Source organism: Chiloscyllium punctatum, chromosome 40 (genome assembly GCF_047496795.1).
Source record: "Chiloscyllium punctatum isolate Juve2018m chromosome 40, sChiPun1.3, whole genome shotgun sequence".
Taxonomy (NCBI): Eukaryota; Metazoa; Chordata; class Chondrichthyes; order Orectolobiformes; family Hemiscylliidae; genus Chiloscyllium; species Chiloscyllium punctatum.
In genome coordinates this window covers 16,401,783-16,417,355 of record NC_092778.1, presented here as the reverse complement: position 1 = coordinate 16,417,355, position 15,573 = coordinate 16,401,783, and positions in this window count along the sequence as shown.

The window sequence follows — 15,573 nt, the reverse complement described above, 5'->3', positions numbered from 1 at the left end:
CCAACTCAAAATGCGTTAAACCAATGAAATTTTTTTTTAAGATTAGATTAGATTACTTACAGTGTGGAAACAGGCCCTTCGGCCCAACAAGTCCACACCGACCCGCCAAAGCGTAACCCACCCATTTCCGTACATTTACCTAACACTACGGGCAATTTAGCATGGCCAATTCACCTGACGTGCACATCTTTGGACTGTGGGAGGAAACCGGAGCACCCGGAGGAAACCCACACAGACACGGGGAGAATGTGCAAACTCCACACAGTCAGTCGCCTGAGTCGGGAATTGAACCTGGGTCTCTGGCACTGTGAGGCAGCAGTGCTAACCACTGTACCACTGTGCCACCCACAAAGATGCTGTTGTAGCTAAACTGCACCCAGTAAACATCCACAATGAGCAATGTAATAATAACCAGCTAATGTGTTTTCTGCGACAAAAACAGAAATAATTGAAGGAACTCAGCAGGTCTGGCAGCATCTGTGGAACGAAAGCAGAGTTAATATTTCAAGTCCTGTGAGCCTTCAATATCTGCAGTTTTTAGTTCCATACCATACTGGATGGGGCCCTGGAGACACAGCCCCTGCTCTTTAAAATTGTGCAACAGACCCTTTTAAATTCACGGATAGGGTTTAATGTTTCATCTGAAAAATAGTGCCTTTGACAGTGCAGCACTCCCTGAGGACTACACTGGAGAGTCAGCATTGGTTTGTGTGTTCAAGACATGACTTGCAACCAAACTTTGTAACTCGCACGAGGGTTACCCACTGAGATCCTTTGCTGGCACTCAGTAAAGTGGGAATCTGGGTCTTCAGTGCTAGGTTCAGAATATTTTCTGATTCTTCGAAGCAACCTCATCAGAGACTGCTATTTTCCATCAGTGCTTTCTCGAGAGAAATTCATGGCACCCAGTCTGCCGTGGTCCAGAACTCCGTTTTTCAGGCAATCTTCCACTTTTCACCTCATTAATTATCGAGCCAGGCTCTTGGGTGCCTCTCTTGGGGAATTGTGTGGCCTGAGAAGTGGATATTTCTGCCAATCATGCTGTGAGTGCCATATTTAAACCCAACTCCTACCACTTGAGATGCTGCAAGCCAGAGAACTGCCCTTCAGACTAAACCCAGCCCAGAGGGAAAGGAAAGTGCTTTAAAAAAAAACAAGAGAGCATCAGAAGTCAGAAATTGCTGGGAAAGAAATCAACAGGTCTGGTAGTGTCTGTGCAGAGAGAAAGCAGAGTTAACATTTTGAGTCCAGTTCTGAAAAAGGGTCACTGGGGACCTAAAAGGTTAACTCTGCTTCCTCTTCGCAGATGCTGCCAGACCCTTAAGGGTTTTTTCCCCCCAGCTATTTGTGTTTTTGGAACAGGGACATGGAAGTGTTGGTGGACAGGGAGGTGGTGAATCAGTTTTTACAACATGGGGCGTGCAGTCCTCTTCCAAGCCAGACCTTCTTAGTTTTGCCCCTCACCTCAGTCATGGTGACCCCTGGGTCAAGCCACCACCAGTTATCTCTGTCCACTGAGAGAGAAGGCCTGTGGTCTGTTAGGACTATGGCAACTTCGCCTTTCCCTTTATCCTGCAGTTGTTACTGAAAAAGGGCTCCTATTCTCTAAAAAAGAACAGGAGCATGCTCACTAAGGCATAGATCCCAAACCACACAGGCACTGTGCCTTTAAGACAGTTAAATAGCATCACAGCATGTGATATTCCAATATACAGGTGTCCATCTTGCCTTCAGTTATACTCTGTGTCATAGAATCAATGTAGTTAGTTATAGTTGTGTAACGCATAGTAATATCAGTATGCATAGAACCTAAACTATGTGTGGTAGCTGGGATAGTATTGTGGATAACTTTCCAGATTTCTGACTTAACAGAGTTTGATATCTGTAGCATTTATTATGTGGGTTAACGTATGTTGGAAACCACAAACAGCATCAGTATGCATGCATTTAAGAAGAATCTACATATGAATAGAATTGAAAGAGATACTGAGCATGTGGAATGAAGATGATTGGTTCCTAATGGCACTCAGACAGGTCAGAGGTGATACACATACGTGATAACATGGTATTGGTAGAATTCTGGGTGAATTAAAGTTTGAGAGTAGCTGATTGGAGAACTTGAATGTGAAATAAGGCTAGAGGTTGCATGATATTGTGATGTGAAAATAGATAGTTTCAATGAAGGTCTTTGCACAATTCAAGCAGGGCACTAAATTTATCCATGGCTTGGAAGAGGACTGCATTCCCCATGTGTTTAAGCTGAGAACTCCTGGACATAAAGGGATATAACTGGATGAGTGTATGGATAGCACTCTATGTCAGTGGTTATCTTAGACTGTCAAATCTCACCCTATGTTGCGACTTTACTTCTACCAAAGGAAAAAGGAAGGGGTATAAATCACAGAGCTCCTGAGAATATTCTCCACAATACAGCTGATTTTTCCACCTCTACTCCACCTTCCTGCCTGACTCTTGCCAGCAGTTCCTTTGATTGCTCTCTTCCAACCGTAAGGCGAAAGGTAGAGAAATTTTAACACATGCACCAACAGGTTCAAGAACAATTTCTTCCCTGCTGTTATTTGATTGCTGAATGGACCTCTCTAACTTTAGATAATGTTGCTCTTGCTTTGTGCAACTCCTGTGCAGTTCTAACTTGTATACCTCTCTCAGTCTAAGCACCTTATCATCTGTATGTCCTTGCATACTGTGATCTGCCTGTACTGCTTGCAAAACAAAACTTTTCACTGTACGTAGGTTCGCAATAACAATAAATCAAATCAAATCAAATCAAAATTCTTAACTCCAATAGTAAAGTTAGACTTGTAAGTGAAACATTTTAGCTACATCTCAAACATTAGTGACTGAGCACCTAACAATTTCTTTTCTTTAAATATTTTTATTGGAAAGAGATTTCTTTTTATAAAATTACAAATAATAATAAACCAACAACACTACTATAAATAAAAGAATATTTTAAAAATTACAAACAAAACAAGACTATACTCATGTGCAAGATATACAGTCCAGTAGAAGTAATAAGTAAATAAATAACACTGCTCAGCGCAACAAAATAATAACTCCTGACCTTCAAGAGCATTAAATATCACACCAGCATTTATACAAAATTCTTCCTCTCGGGGTACCAAGTTTGCAAAGTCAGAACATCATGGCTACACAAAATCCCTAATTAAAATGGCAGACAAATTTGCGTATAGGTAATCCAAAAAGGGCTGCCATGTCTTATAAAAATTTCAGTTTTTTGGTGCACCATATTTATAAGAAAGTCGAAGAGGATATGTTCCATAATTAGCTTACGCCAACCCAACAAACTCAGGGTGTTCTCAGACATCCAGCACATCGAAATATGTTTCCTCACACAGAAAGTAAGGATATTAAAAAGCTTTCTCCCATGAGTGTCGAAAGAAAATAAATTGTGCAGGCACAGGAGAAGAGAAATCAGGTTCATCTTCACTTTGGTCCCCAAGACCCTCCCGATTACTCCTGCCACAGCACTCTGGTACATACGAAGCCTGTGTCAGGACCACAGACAGTGAGTGAGAGTAGCAGTACTTATTTTACATGGGGCACACTGAGGATACATCCACTTAAATTTTGTGAGATGGTCTGGGGCCAGATGGACTCTTTGAAGAATCTTCAGCTGCATGACATGGGTCCTATTGCAGATTGAAATCTTTCTTGCACTTTCGCAGATATCCTCCCATGTCTCAGAGGAAATCTCAACTCTTAACTCTCTCTCCCAGACCTCACACAGTTGCTCAATATCATCTGAGGGACCATTCCTCCAACAGATGATGAAGAGTACTAACTGAGAGAGTGCTCTTGGCATGAAGCACCCTTTTCTCTGCATCGGATCTGTAAGAGTTGGTCAAGAGTGTGGTTCCTTTTCGAATAAAGTCCCTAATCTGAAAAAAACAAAAATGGTCTCTGCTCGACAATCCACACTTGTGGCTTACTTGGTCAAAGGATCTCAATGTTTCCCCCTCAAATAAGTCACCCAAACAAGAAACTGCCCTAGCTGCCCAGAGTTTGAACCCAGGGTCTATTATTCCTGGCTGGAACTCTGGCATACCAACTATAGGGGTAAGAAAAGAATTTTTAGATATCGTACCATCACTCTGCCACATTGCCCTCCATGCTTTGACTGTATTAATAATTATTAGATTACGACAGTACTCCATAACCATTCTCATGTTGTCTAAGAACAACAGGCTAATAAGGGGACATTTTGCCTGAGAGGCCTCAATATCCAACCATTTTAACATTGGGTCCTTACAAGTCCAGTTGCTCACAAAAGATAAAAGGGAGCTTAATTCATATCTTTTAATATCCAGGAGATCCACTCTGCCCAGCCCATGGGGTAATTGCACTAAGGGGCCACCTGTGGTGCTAGATAAAAGAACTAAACCGGCCATTAACTCTCCTAAATATTTGGCTGGGAAAAATCAAAGGAAGCATTCACATAGGGTATAGCAAACCAGGAAGACCATTCATTTTAATAAAGGCTACTCAGTCTAACCAGGATATTGGAAGAACCTCCCATCTTTGAAGATCTTGCTTAATCAAGCAAGTGGATAAAATTAGCCTTAAGTAATTGATTGAAGACGGGAGTAACAAAAATACCTAAATAAATGCCTGTGACCACCTAAAGGGAAACCATGACTCATCCTCAACATCTGATATTCCCCTAGGAACCTTCCCCCCCACCAACCCCCGGCGAAGGCATAGCCTCCAATTTGAAAAGGTTAGTCTTATAGCCTGAAAAGGAACCAAATACAGTAATACATTCTATCGAATGGGGTACAGGAATTACTGAGTTCGACAGAAAGATAAGAATGTCATCTGCAGATTTTGTGTGCCTTTGATCCCACTTCTGGGTGGTAATGTTAGGATCCCAACTGATAGCCTCTGCCAGTGGTTCAATCACCAATGTAAAATGTGGGGGCGAGATGGGACAATCTTGTTGACTGCCCCTACAGATATTAAAATGACTGGATCTTACTCCATTGGTGAGAACCGCAGCCAGAGGATCACTACCAAAAACCCTTACCCACCTAACAACGACTTCACCTAGACCAAACTGTTCCAGGGTGTAAAAAAGATCTGGCCATTCCACCCAGTCAAATGCCTTCTCTGCATCTAAAGAGATCACCAAACCCTAAACTGATCGCTGCTGACACGGTTGGACCACATTAAGTAATCTCCTAACATTGTTAGGGGATCTGCTGCTCTTTATAAAACCCATCTGGTCTTCTTTGACAATAGAAAGTAACACCATTTCCAGCCTTAATGCGAGAATCTTCGACAAAATGTTAGAATCAGAATTTAAAAGCAAGAATGCAAGAATTGACCAAAACGTCAATCTCCTGCTCCTTGGATGCTACCTGGCTGGCTGTGCTTTACAGCACCACACTCTTCGACTGGGGAGGCTAAAAGCACCACTTCGCCTGAGTTGTGGTGCAGACCTTTCAGATCGCCGCCATCTTGGATCCTCCTGAACAATTTCTTAAACAGTTTGCATTATATTGAAAACATAAATAATTTTAAGTCAACAATTTATTAATCACATGCTGTAATTGTGGAGGTGACGGCCAAGTGTTCTGCTAATCTAGAGACCCAAGTAATGTTCTGGGCACCTGGGTTCAAATCCTGCCACAGCAGATTGTAGAATTTTAATTCAATAAAAAAAGTCTGGAATTCAGTGTCTAATGATGTCAGGAAAGACCCATCTAGTTCACTAATGTCCTTAAATGAAGAAAACTGCCATTCCCACCTGGCCTGGCCCAATATGATTCCAGACTCAAAGCAATGTGGTTGACTCTGTACTACCTTCTGTGCAATGAGGGATGGGCAATAAATGCTGGTCTAGCCAGTGACACCAACATCCTGTGAATGAATATAAAAAATTGCTTTGATTACCATACTGTATTACTATACGCTTACAGATAACAATTCTAATAAAAGTAGTTGATTAGAAACATTCCAAAGGAGAAAGGGCACCCTTCAATTCTTACTAAAAAAAATCATGGAAAAAGACGCAATTTGTCTGTTGTTTGATACTGTTGTAGTGAGATTGTCTCAGCCCACCAGGTCACTGTAAAAAGACAAGTAGAAGGAGTTCAATGGGATCCTAATTCTTTCTATTCAATCACAGGTTTTTAGGCTCCAAACACTTCAACTACAATAGCTGGAGAGATTGGAGATGCAACTGAATCCAAAGATGTTCAATTTCTGTTGTGGTTAAACAAAACTCCTGGTAGGTTAAGTTTGGCAATGCAGTGGATTAAATTTATACCTAACAGGCCTGGGTCCTGGGTTTAGAATTAACCTAAATTCATGTATGTGTGCATTCTAAAGTAAATAAATTGGGTAATGTTGGTGCAGTTCTTGAAGAACACAACTCCTTGGCACTAAATTCAATCTCACTCAAGTTATTTTCAAGATAGTCGGTTTGGGAATTAGAAATATTTTATTGATGAGGTGGAGTTGCTCTTTTGAATCTTTTTGCCAGAACAGATTGGGGAATCCTTAAGTTCTGTCTTGGGTATACCAATTCTAATCTGGCAGTGATTGGTGCTGGAGGTAGGAGAACTAAGATCACCTATTTGGCCATGAACCTCCCTTTTTTCAGACAGCTTGTATTGTGCATTCACAAGAAAACTGGGCCAGCAGGAAGACATTGAAGCTTACAAACGGAAATGAGGGTAAGAGAAGGAGCTGGTTGAAAATTTTCACCACTCATTATCTGTTGGTAGCAAGGGTTTGAAAAAATATTTAATGTTTGTTAGTTTTCAAAAAAGGTCAAAATGTACAATTATAGGTCTGTCAGTTTAAGATCAGTACTGCAGTCAATCATGAGAAACAATTTGAGTGCATTTATCACAGCAAAAAGAATACATTCAGTGGGTATTTATGAAGGACAGTTAATGAGGAGCAAGTGAGGAATTGAGTTCGTGGGAAATGATGATTTATTATATTGACTGACATTCAGAAAACACTTGCTAATCCTTTCACAGGAGATGTATAGCCAAAATGACCATAAGGACCAAGGAGGAAGTCGAAAATTGGATAACAAATTAGTTAGATAATAGGAAACAGAGGGTAGTTACCAATAGTAATAGTTCTAATTGGACTGCTGTGACCAGTGAAGTACTCCAGGGATCAGTCCTGGGTTCCAGCTGTTCATACAGTTTATAAACGATCCTGTTGAGAATATTGTACTTAAAGTGTTTCGATTCTGTGGATAATTGTGTGGGAAAGCTGGATGTAGAGGTCTTCAGAGATTGAACAATTGAGCAGAAGCAATGTCAGCGCCATGTGGCTGGAAGAGAAGATTTGATGACCAGTTGAATCACGTGTATCGCATGGAGAAATGATTGATGGGATCTTTGACCAAATGCTGAGAATGTTGCCTCACTTAATTACAGCAATGACTGAGATAAACAGTGATGAGTAGAATTTATGTCAATGGAAATTACCTACAATATTACATTACATAAAGGTGAGACCACATCGTTTCCAGCTTTATTCAGAATAGTTATGAAAACATACATGAAGACAAGAATAACTACTAAGATGGCACACATTTTAAAATGTTATACAGAAAGACAGAGAGAGAGATTAAAAGATTTCAATGATTCTTCCATATGAAAACTGGAGGCTGCATAATGTTTGAACAAACTGTCCCCTTACCACTGGCCTCAGCACCTCTGAATTAAGAGAAGGGAAAGATTTAGTCAAAACTCCCCATCCTGAATCAGTTCGGTGATCTACTGTGAAAAGTAGATCAGGATATCACATGGGGGCAAACCATGCAAAATCCAATCCTCTGGTAAGCAAGTGCTTTAGTAACCCTACTGACTTTGCCTTTTCAAAACAGAATCCCCATCTGTGAGTTTTAGCCTCACGTCAGCCAGAGAGAAGAAGGGTCTAATACGAACACAAATTCAATGCAGTAATTGTGTCTGTGTAGTGTAAATTTTACCGTCAATATTTTACTACACAGACACTATGAAACATTATTGCAAAGTGAGCTTTAGTTTCTCTAACAGGAGAGGTCCTGTCCGCATGGTATTATCACTAGACTGTTAACCCAGAGGCCCAGCTAATGTTCTGGGGTTTGAATCCTGCCATGGCACATGGTGGAACTTGAATTCAATTTTTAAAAATCTGAAATTAAGAGTCTAATGGTGACCATGACTCCATCGCTGATTGTCAGGAACAGCCTACCTGGTTCACCAATGTCCTTTAGGGAAGGAAACTGTCATCCTTACCTGGTCTGGTCATCATGGGATTCCACACATTTGGTTGACTCTTTGCTGCCCTCTGGGCAATTAGGGATGGACAATAAATGAGAAATTTTAAAAAGAAACCTAAATTGCAATTATAGTTTTACTGTTGATTTCTTTATCATGGTTACAGAGAGCATGATATGAAAAACAGATTCATGATGGACATATGTATTTGAAGGGCCAGTATACTATGGTTTCTTTAAGACAACAAATATTTTTAATTTATTATCTATTTATATTTCTCCATATTTTTATCTCCTGCACTGTTCAAAGTCAGTGGATTTTGTAATCTCACAAAGTATCAAAGCTTATGCTCGAAATATCGGCTCTCCTATTCCTCAGATGCTGCCTGACTGGCTGTGCTTTACCAGCACCACACTCCTTGACCCCGATCTCCAGCATCTGTCGTCCTCACTTTCTCCTAATAAATGTTGACCTAGCTAGCAACACCCTCTTCCTGTGAATGAATAAATGAAAATGTCTTGCATCAACTTGTAGCCTGTAAGACAGTGGCTGAACTCGCAAACAAACTAATTTGATCTCCTACATGGATTCTTATCGCTCTCTGCCCTGGTCTCAGGCTGAGTCAAGCTATGGATTCCAGCAGTACATACGCTAAGACTCCTTTAAGAGTATTCAACAATCAGATATACTTGAGATAGCACTAATCCGTAGATAAATCCTATTGCACCTAGAATTTGCTGGACTAATTTTAAAAAGAAAGCTAAATTGCAATTATAATTTTACTGTTTATCATGGTTACAGATAGTATGATATGAAAAACAGATTACTGAGAGACCTATGTGTTTGAGGGGCCACTATACTGTGATTTCTTTAACGCAACAAATCATTTAAAATTTATTATGCATTTATATTTGTCCAAATTTTATGCAGTAAGTGTATCTATGTAGTGTAAATTTTACCGATAAGTTTTTACTACACAGACACTGAAAAGTTAGTGCAAAGTGAGCTTTAGTCTCTCTAACAGGAGAGGTGATGACTGCATGGTATTATCACTGGATGATTGACCCAGGACTGTTAACCCAGAGACTGTTAACCCAGAGACCCAGCTAATGTTCTGGGGACCCGGGTTTGAATCCTCCTGTGGCACATGGAGGAACTTGAATTCAATTCTGCACTGTTCAAAGTCAGTGGATTTAGCAATCTTGTAAAGTATCAAAGGTCACATTAAGGGAATCAGTTTGCAATGTTTGAGCAGATTTTAAAAAACTGCAAGATAACTTTTCTTTCATTATTTTTGTTAGCAAAGGTTTTGTTGGGGTCGATACACTAATGTTTCTTTTAATTTGATTTTGTCAATTTAATTTTATGTCAAATTCACTAAATTGCACTCAGACTTCACAGCAGATTTTCACTTATTAGGCAAGGATCTTGATTTCAAAATTAGTTTGAGTGGAAAGTTCCATGTCTTGATTTGTGCATGGAACATAATAAATGATTTATTAACTGAGCTGGTTGTGGGCTTGTTAGAGTTTCCTACAACACTGTATAACTGATCCACCAATGAGCCGAGGTCTCTCACTAAAGAATGCACTTCATGTGAATCTTTGACATTCTAGTATTTAAAATGAATCAACAACGGTTTTCTTAAAATAGGAACTGATCTTTCCTTCTTAGATTGAAGGAAGGTAGTTGAAGTGTTGCAAAATGTTAGTTTCTTGTCAGAAAGTCCCCGTGCTATGGAAATGTTCAGTTTCCAGCTGATTGTACCAGATCAGTTCAAACACTTCCAAACAGACCCCACCACTAAGGATATATTTCCCTCCCCACCCCTATCAGTGTTCCGGAAAGACCACTCCCTCCACGACTCCCTCGTCAGATCCACACCCCACACCAACCCAACCTCTACTCCCGGCACCTTCCCCTGCAACCGCAAGAAATACAAAACTTGCGCCCACACCTCCCCCCTCACTTCCCTCCAAGGCCCCAAGGGATCCTTTCATATCCATCAGAAATTCACCTGCACCTCCACACACATCATTTACTGCATCCGCTGCACCCGATGTGGCCTCCTATACATTGTGGAGACAGGCCGCCTACTTGCGGAACGTTTCAGAGAACACCTCTGGGACACCCGCGCCAACCAACCCAACCGCCCCGTGGCTGAACACTTTAACTCCCCTTCCCACTTCGCCAAGGACATGCTGGTTCTTGGCCTCCTCCATCGCCAGACCATAGCAACACGACGTGTGGAGGAAGAGCGCCTCATCTTCCACCTAGGAACCCTCCAACCACACGGGATGAATGCAGATTTCTCCAGCTTTCTCATTTCCCCTCCCCCCACCTTTTCTCAGTCCCAACCCTCAGACTCAGCACCGCCTTCTTGACCTGCAATCTTCTTCCCAACCTCTCCGTCCCCACCCCCTCTCCAGCCTATCACCCTCACCTTAACCTCCTTCCAACTATCGTATTCCCAACACCCCTCCCCCAAGTCCCTCCTCCTTACCTTTTATCTTAACCTGCTTGGCACACCCTTCTCATTCCTGAAGAAGGGCTTATGCCCGAAATGTCGATTCTCCTGCTCCTTTGATGCTGCCTGACCTGCTGCGCTTTTCCAGCAACACATTTTGAAGTCCAGATCAGTTCATTAACTGATTAAGTTACAGTTATGCTTGAATATAAATACATGTACAAGTGATAAATGTGACAGCCTGAGAAACCATTTCAAAATAGTTTCAAAATGAGTAAAGCACATACTTGAAATACAACCAAAGAAAAATATATTGTAAAATATTCTTAACAATAGAATCTTAGTCATAGTCATAGAGTCATAGAGTCATAGAGACGTACAGCATGGAAACAGACCCTTCGATCCAACTCGTCCATGCCTATCAGATAGCCTAAGTTAATCTTGTCCCATTTGCCAGCACTTGGCCCATATCCCTACATATTTAGGGTGTAGGTTTGCTCACTGAGCTGTAGGTTTGATATCCAGACATTTCATTACCTGGCTAGGTAATATCATCAGTGGCGACCTCCAAGTGAAGCGAAGCTGTTGTCTCCTGCTTTCTATTTATATCTTTCTCCTGGATGGGGTTCCTGGGGTTTGTGGTGATGTCATTTCCTGTTTGTTTTCTGAGGGGTAATTCCTGCATGAATGTTTAAGAAAACATGTACTGCCGAAATGTCTCCAATATAAACCGCCGATAAAAACACCGTAAACGAATCTACAGTGCCTGCCTCTACTACCTCTGCTGGCAAAGTGTTCCAGGCACCTACCACCCTCTGTGCAAAGTACTTACCGTGTATATCTCCCTTAAACTTTTCACCTCTCACCTTGAGCACGTGACCTCTCATTATTGAATCCCTCACCCTGGGAAAAAGCTCCACCCTGTCTATACCCTTCATGATTTTGTAGACCTCAATCAGTTCCCCTATAATCTCCTTTAGAATGAAAACAATCCTGACCTACTCAACCTCGCTTCATATCTAGCACCTTCCATACCAGGCAACATCCTCATAAACCTTCTCTGCACCCTCTCCAAAGCGTCCACATCCTTTTGGTAATGTGTCGACCTGAATTGTACACTGTATTCTAAATGCGGCCAAAGTCTTTTACAAACCTGAGGGGCAACACTTTTACACAGGGGGTGGTACACATATGGAATGAGCTGCCAGCAGAAGTGATTGAGGTGGGTACATTAACAACATTTGGACAAATACATGGATAGGAAAGGTTTAGAAGGATATGGGCCAAATGCAGGGAAATAAGATTAGCGTGGGTGGACAATTCAGTCAGCATGGAGCAGTTTGAGGCAAAGGGCCTGTCTCTGTGATGTAGTACTCTATGTCAACATTCTGACCAAGTCCATGCAGAATATGAGTGCCAAACTTTTACTGAACCCCAGTCTTTTCTGTCAAACTCTCCCAGCTTGGAATGAGTGCTGTTTGTTTGGAAAAAATACAAACATTGAGTTAGCTATCAATTATTTCAGAGAGAGTGTTGTTAGAGCATGTATTCAGCCACAGAAAGATAGAAGTATTCTCCCTTGGTAACCCAACACATCTTGGTTTTCCTCTGCATTCTCAAAAGTAACAAGGTCAATTCCCTGAGATAGATGTTCCTGTTACAGTTCATTCCAACTGCAGTCTGTTATTGCTATTCAATATGCCAAATCGAATCCAACATCTGTGTGAAAAAACATTTGTGAGTCTAAAGCTTAGGTATGAGCACCTTAATGACTGTTACACCAGGCCAGCTTTTTACCGTTCAGCTCCATCCCCTGTTAGTGAATGAATTTATCAAAATAATAGATTAGAAAAGTCAGAAAATTGCCATCAGGATATTCTGCTTTGGAAACATGTATCTTAAAAAGCACGTTGGTAAGAGTACCCCAGAATCTCAGTGCGACGTGCTGCTTTTGTATCCACCATATCCTATTTAGAGCATCCCCAGTTATGGTTGTTCATATAAAAGTGAAATGCTACCAATCTCCCACTAGCTGTTTTATCCAAAGAGGAAAGCAAAGGGAGTTACTGCTGATGATCTCTTTAAGCAAGGCACCTCTATGATTTCTTGTGTACAGTACATTTCTAACCAAGTGAAATAATATCCGCAGGTTCTTTCATTTACACTGATTTTTTAATATTTAGCAAGTGTAAATTGGCAGATTCATTCAATTTGCTGGTGTATTTGCCTGGCATTGAGGCATAATTAATGTTAATTAGGTGCAATTTGACTAGGCTGTAAGAATGTTAATGTCAGCAGGATATAGCCATCTGCACAGTGTTGATTTTTCCAGCATCAGCCATTAATCAGTAATAAAGTTAATTGAGCATATCTAATTTTTGTATTTTAAATATTTAATTAGAAAACTTTTATGCAGCACTGTAGACATTTTGAGGTGGTGGAAGTTGTTGTAATAAACGTATTATTGGTACTAATTGGTGCTGTGCAAACAGCAAAATTAAAATCATTTATCTTTGGGATGTGCAGTTCCCAGGAGTTGCACACTGTTGGAGCATTGCACCAATTAGCTGTAATTGCTTCATATCTGTGTGAGGATGTGCACCCACGTGTTACACAGTCCTAATTACAGTACAGTAGAATTGAGGAGATTTTAAATGTTAGCGATTTTTGAGAAGATTTGTACCTCAGGTTGATGATAAGTCTGTAAGTTAGCTCGCTGAGCTTGAAGGTTTGTTTTCAGACATTTTGTCACCATGACTAGCTAACATCATCAGTGAGAGTGTCCGGTGAAGCGCTGGTGGTATGTCCCGCCTCTCTATTTATAGGTCTTGGTTTCTTAAGGTGGGTGATGTCATTTCCGGTTCTTTATTTTTCAAGGGAAGGTAGATAGGATCTATGTCGATGTGTTTATTGATGGAGTTCTGGTTAGAATGCCACGTCTCTAAGAATTCTCGTGCAAGTCTTTGTTTCGCCTGTCCTAGGATGTGTGTGTTGTTCCAGTCAAAGTGATGTCCTTCTTTGTCTGTATGTAAGGAAAGTAGTGAAAGTGGTGTGGGATATAGGTAAATTAATGTTACTTCTGCAATTCTGCAATTCCATTTTACAAAGTAAAATGGGCTCACACCAGTGTGTAATTGTTTTAGCCAAGTGCTGAGTCAACAAGAATGGAAACGATGTGGAGGAAATATATAATTGTTTTTGTATTAGCTAAAATTGTATGTCAGAATGAGACGTGACAGCAAAACAATGGTAGATATTACGGGCAAATAGATAAGATGTTGTGAGGGGATGAAGTTAAGCTAGATATGCCTGTACAAACAGTAGGTATAAACATCTGTTTCCCACTTTTACAGAGACAGAGGAACAAACCCCAATTAAAAGGGTCATAGGGATCAGAACGGCCTCGGGAAAGGCACAGATGAAGGGGGTAGATAATGATGAAGAAAGAATATTCCTAACAATGACCTACAGCAGGATGAGGTCAAACGGCCTTGTGAGGCCAGAAATAAGCATTTTGTCACAGACAAGGCCGGATAAGGCAAGAGATAAACGGGGGTAATGGGGGCCGGTCTTAGGGAAGTGGAGGATGTAAACAGGGGAGGGAGCAGTGTAAAACAATAGAAATCAAATCATATAAATGTTGTGTATGAATTGAATTTGGTGTGTATGTCCTCTGCCTTATAGACACTGGACATCACACCCACTTGCAAGTGTAAAATAAATGACACTACTGATTCAGATCTTGTCTCGGACTGAAATTATTGAAGTGTGTGAGCTTTGTTTCTCACAGGGGGTTGTGTCTTTGGTAGCCAGTTGGTGTTCATGTATCCTAGTGGCAAGTTTCCTACTAGTTTGTCCGATGTAGATTTTAAATGTATTTCATACCTATAAAATAATAATTTCTTCAAATCAAATGACTTAAACATCTCCTTTTGCTATCTGCACATTTTTAGAAAGCCTATTGAAATCAATACAATAGTAACACACTGAGTGTTAGCAGGCAAATTTTCAGATTATTTCTCTGTTCATAAAATTGAGTGAATAAATAGCTTCGAGGAGAAAGTGAGGACTGCAGATGCTGGAGATCAGAGCTGAAAATGTGTTGCTGGAAAAGCACAGCATCCAAGGAACAGGAGAATTGACGTTTCGGGCATAAGCCTGATTCCTGAAGAATGGCTCATGCCCGAAACGTCGATTCTCCTGCTCCTTGGATGCTGCCTGACCTGCTGTGCTTTTCCAGCAACACGTTTTCAGCTCTGAATAAATAGCTTTACAAGTTTTGTTACTGATTAGACTATATATAAATCCACAGATTGTAATTTTAATGCCAACGCATTAAATGTTCTATTTTATTGAATGAACTGTGCACCATTCTACTTGTTTCTCCCTCTTTAAACAAGACAACTTTCTGAAATTACTTTGTATTTTTCTCAACCCAGGACCCTTCCCTGCACCATTGCTGTGGTCCATCCCAATTCTATTGCAAATACCTTTATTTCGCCCTCTTTCTTCCAGAACCTTGTCCTCACCTTCCACTCTGCAGCTCTTCAATTCTATTGACTGGCAGAGTAGGCCTGAGGGGCCAAATAGTCTATTATTCCATATTTTTGCAATTTCATAACCTTTCATATTGAACAAATCGACTTCCACTATTTCTGCCATCTTCATGAATCCACCATTAAAACCATCGTCTCTCCCTGTCCTGCATTCCAAAGGGATGATTCTGTCAACAGCACCCTTGTTTCATTCCACCATCTCTCCTTATACTCTGTCTTCCCTTTCCAGTTCAGGTGGGAGACACAACAGCTACAAAAACACCTCCTCCGTTCTCAT